This window comes from Panthera uncia, chromosome A2 (genome assembly GCF_023721935.1).
Source record: "Panthera uncia isolate 11264 chromosome A2, Puncia_PCG_1.0, whole genome shotgun sequence".
NCBI lineage: Eukaryota > Metazoa > Chordata > Mammalia > Carnivora > Felidae > Panthera > Panthera uncia.
Genome location: NC_064816.1, coordinates 58,555,362 through 58,559,856, shown reverse-complemented (window position 1 = coordinate 58,559,856; position 4,495 = coordinate 58,555,362).

Genomic DNA, 4,495 nt, shown 5'->3' with positions numbered 1-4,495 from the left:
GAAAGAAAGAAAGAAAGAAAGAAAGAAAGAAAGAAAGAAAGAAAGAAAGAAAGAAAGAAACCAAGATCTGTGTGCTGGGTGTGCTCACTGCCGCTGGGATGTCCTTGATTTTAGGAAACACGTGTAAGTACATTTGCCCACACCTATGTGTCTGCATGCGTAGATTTCCGCATCCGTCTGTGTCTGCATCTGTGTGTGCTTGTATGAGTGTGAACGTGCACACACTTGTGTGATGAAAGCACGAGCTCATACTGCTACCTCAGATCTGAATCTCCTCCTGCCCATGTTTGTAGCTTGCTTCGGGCTGTCAGCGTTACCGCGGGGCCAGAAACCATCCTCTCCTGATTGGGCCGCCTTGCTTGGTGCTCAGGCTTCGGCATCACCGGCCTGAGGGAGGCCCTCATCTGGCTGAACAAAGGACAGATGGAGTCACCAGGCAGGGGCCTGGTGCTGAGCCAGATGGCCTTCTGGAAGGTGCCAGGGAGGCAGAAGCAAAATCCCCAGGAAGCTCTGGGGCGAGGGCAAAACCCTAGGATTTTCTGGATGAGATGAGAAGCCAGAACAGACGGCTGCTGTCCAGCTCTGTGGAAAGACCACAGGGGGCGAAGGGTCGCTGGGAAAGGGCAAATGGGTCCCCAAGCAGCTGGGACGGGGCTCCTCACACCCTGCTGTCCCCCAGGAGAGGCCACCCTCCCTTGAGGGCATGAGTGACTGGGTTCAAACACGAGTGACCCTGCTTATGCCCCCCCCCCCACCTGCTTATTCATAACCAGCGAATACAATCTCCAGGTGTCCTATTTCTGGGGATCTTGCTCCTTTTCCTTTTTTTTTAAGGATTTATTTAATTTTATTTTGTTTAAGTAGGCTCCAGGCCCAATGTGGGGCTACAACTCACCACCCTGAGATGAAGAGTCACATGCCCTACCGACTGAGCCACTCGGGTGCTGTGGGGTCCTGTTCCTCTCAAGTTTCTTCTGTTGGGGGTTTCATCTGTCTTGTCCCACAAACATAGTTCCCCCCACAGGCAAAAGTACTTCTGGGGTTGATGCACGCATGCTCTCGACTCAACGCTGGCCCCAACAGAACGGGGAGCCTGCAGAACAGGTCTGCGCACAACTAGGAAGATCACCAGCAGGGGCAAGGCCGTTCTGGAGCTCACAGGCGGTGCACGAGGCCTCCTCCCTGCCCAGGGTGGCGCACTCAGGGCCAGGAAGCAGGAATGAGGCCGCTCATCCCTCCAGCTCCTCCGAGTGCCAGGCAGTGGAGGCTGGGGTGTTCTGAGGAGGAGCCTAAGCTCCCCAGGCCGCATGGCAGGGCCTGGTGAGCGCGGGATCAGCAGGGCTTGGCGAGTGCGCTCCGAGCTGTGCCGGCCTCCAGGAGCGCCCTGAGAGCTGCATTTTCCAGGCCAAGAGGAGCTACAAACCCTGGAGAGCTACTGTATTGACTGATACGCCCCAAGGCTAGAAACTGTGCCTGGAACTCAACACCAGGGTGGGGAATCAAAGAAGACAGGTGTCCCCAGAATGACAGCAGGTGCGGGCCTCTGCCCAGCAGCATGAGGCAATCTCCATGGCTGGCGCAGGAAGATGTCACTGGAGGCTACGACGCAAGCCGGCTGGATGCCGTGACCAGAGCATCAAGCCGAGATGCAGGTGCACATGGGGTGCCGGCCGAAATCTCGGCGCCCACAGGAATGGCACCCCCAACGCTGGGGCATCGTGCCTGCACCTTACTCTCAAATGGTTCGGGGGTGAGAAAGAACAGAGAGAGATGAAGGAAAAGTGGGAAAATATTGACATTTGGGGGATCTGCATCAAAAGTATTATTCCTGAGTGGTTCTGTTCCAACTTTAAGCTTAATAGGAAAAACAATGGGGGGGTGGGGGTGGGCGGGGAAGGAACCAGGAGAAGGGCCAGCCATCTGAGGCCACAGACCCTCGTCCCCAGTTCCTCGCGTGTGTCCTCAGCCCTGGCAAGGCCCGCTGCCATCTGCGCCTCCCACCCAGCGCCAGCTGCTCACAGTGGCTGCAGGAAGCAGCGTGCTTTGGCCCCAGCCTCAGCCAGACCAGCTGCTCAGGGGGGACTCTAGTCGAGCCCAAGCCTCCCGCCCAGCAGGCAGCCCCCACTCGGGCCCTGGAGCAGGTGCAACCTTTGGCCCAATGCCCCATCTCCTCTCCCAGAAGCTCCTGTGTCTCTCACCCGCTCTCCCTGGTCGCAGAAGAAAAAGGACGCATCCTCACCCACCAGGGCTGAGCCCTTCCCTCTATGCCCAGCTCCTGGCAGCTGCAGGCCCTCACTTCATAACCTCCCCACGTCCCCCAGCCTCAGAGCCGGCTCGGGCCTCTGGAAGCAGCCTGATGCCTCCCTTGATTTGCCTCCTTCTCCACCTGCACTCCTCCTTAGCTCAGTGATGTCTGGCTTCCACTCCCCCCAGATGGGGCATGAGAGACAGGATTTAGAACTGCCACAAGCCATCTCTGCTCCACCTCTTAGAGCCATAGGATTCTCGCCGCCCTCGGCCAGGGCTTGTGGGAAGCCAACATACAGGCTCAAGTATGAAATGTGACATTGACTCCTCAGCCTTTCAACCCCCATCTGGTCTGCCTGCCCCTGCCCCCCCCCAGCCTCCTGGGGGCTCAATTCAGACCCACCCTGTCTGCCTGTGGCTCCCCAACCTGTGCCCCTCTGCTCGACTTAGCTTGTCTGGGTCCCACAGCTGCCTAGAGGTCTCCCTTCGGGCAGCGGGCCAGCTCCTCAAATTTAACATGCCGACCGACACTTGGGCCCGCTCTCATTTGTGCCGGATTTGTCAAAAGGCAGTCGCAGCAGGTGCTTAAGGCCACTAAGAAGAAACAAACTTCTGGGGAAAGAATTTGACATTCCAAAGATGCATCAAAGCGGCCCATCTAGTGTACCAGTCACTGTGACTTGCGTGGGGCAGGACCCTGAGGTCTCTGTTCGGTTCTCCCCATCAGCCCCCGAGCTGGCCCTCCCCAGCAGCCCTGGGCACTCTAAACTCAACTTTACTCCTGTTACATGTCCCCATATCTGGTTTTTAATCCTGAATCTTCTCTTGCCCCAAAGGCACGTCCCATCTCCGCTCCCTTGGGTCTGCAACAGTCGTTGCCTCCCATTCGAGACGTCTTGCTGTCCTGTGCCATGGGTCACCTCCTAGACATACAGAGCAGACATGTCACACTCCTGTTCACACAGCTCTGGTGCTCCCCTTTGACCGAAGCCCAAGCCTTTGCCTACAGGTCAAGGCGCTCCCACTGCGGTGTGCACCACCCCCTCCTCACAGACTGGGCCCGGGCTTCAGTCAAACCAGACTTCTCGCCATCTGGGAACATATGTTCCCTCTGCCCCAAATAATCTCCATCCATCTCCACCTGTCAAGATCTGTTCTTGTTCAATAAATAGCACTGGGGCAATTAGCCATTGAAAGGACATTTTTTAGATTCTCTGCTTCACAGTATACGCCAACATTTATTACAAACTAGAATTAAACATAAAATATATACAATGTAATCACATGTATTACACAACAAAACTGTAAAACGTCTGAAAAATATGAGGTTATCAAACACATGAAAGGGAACAGCATAAGCTTAATGAAATTCCAGAGTAAACAGGCAATAGATGTAACTCCGGGGACAGAACCTCAGTCATCAGAGGCAAGCTGACATAGGTGGGCAGAGAGCAGCGTGCCCTCCGCACCGCCAACCGAACGGGCCCGGGCAGCGCGGGAACTCGGTGGCTCGGTCAGCAGGAACTCAGACAAGGAACCGCGCGCACGTCTTCGACGAGGGTCTTGCACGAGGGCCGGGTGAGGTCTGACGCCTTTCATTCCTTCCCTAGCTCTTGGGCGTCGTGTCCTCTCCAAGCCTGAACCTTTCCGAGCCCCAAACCTGATGTTTTTGGGCTCTCCCGTGTTTGTTTGATAGCGATCACCCTGATTTTATTTTTGATTGGGTCTTTTTCACGAACGGAGAAGGGCTGATTACTACGCAGCGCGCGGTTTGGTGCTTTGCACGCGTTATATCACGTGCTTATCGCTCCCGCTTAGCACGCGGAGGAACCCGTCGCCGTGGCGACGCTCATTTCCCCAAGGAGCTCCCGCGCCCGGCCCGCCGCAGCCCGGGGACACCCGCGCCCCAGGCAACGAGCCCGGGGGCCGGCAGGGACCGATCCTCAATTCCGCTCCCCTTCCGCTCTCGCAGCGGCGGGATGACGACACCGCGCGCCCACGTGATGCGAGCGCCTGCCACTCCCTGGCCGTTGCCCAGCAACACCACCAGGTGGGCTTTGTTCTGAGTACGGATGGCCTGGGCATTCCCGCCCCCCGCCCCCCCCCGCCATGTCCTTTACTTCCTCTACATTTAAAAGTAATAACAATCAAAACCGCGGCACTGAAGCACCCCTGAGATACGCGACCGCAAAAGGGATGCACAACACCTCCGCCCGCGGCCTCCCACGCCCTCCCCAACCCAGGATGC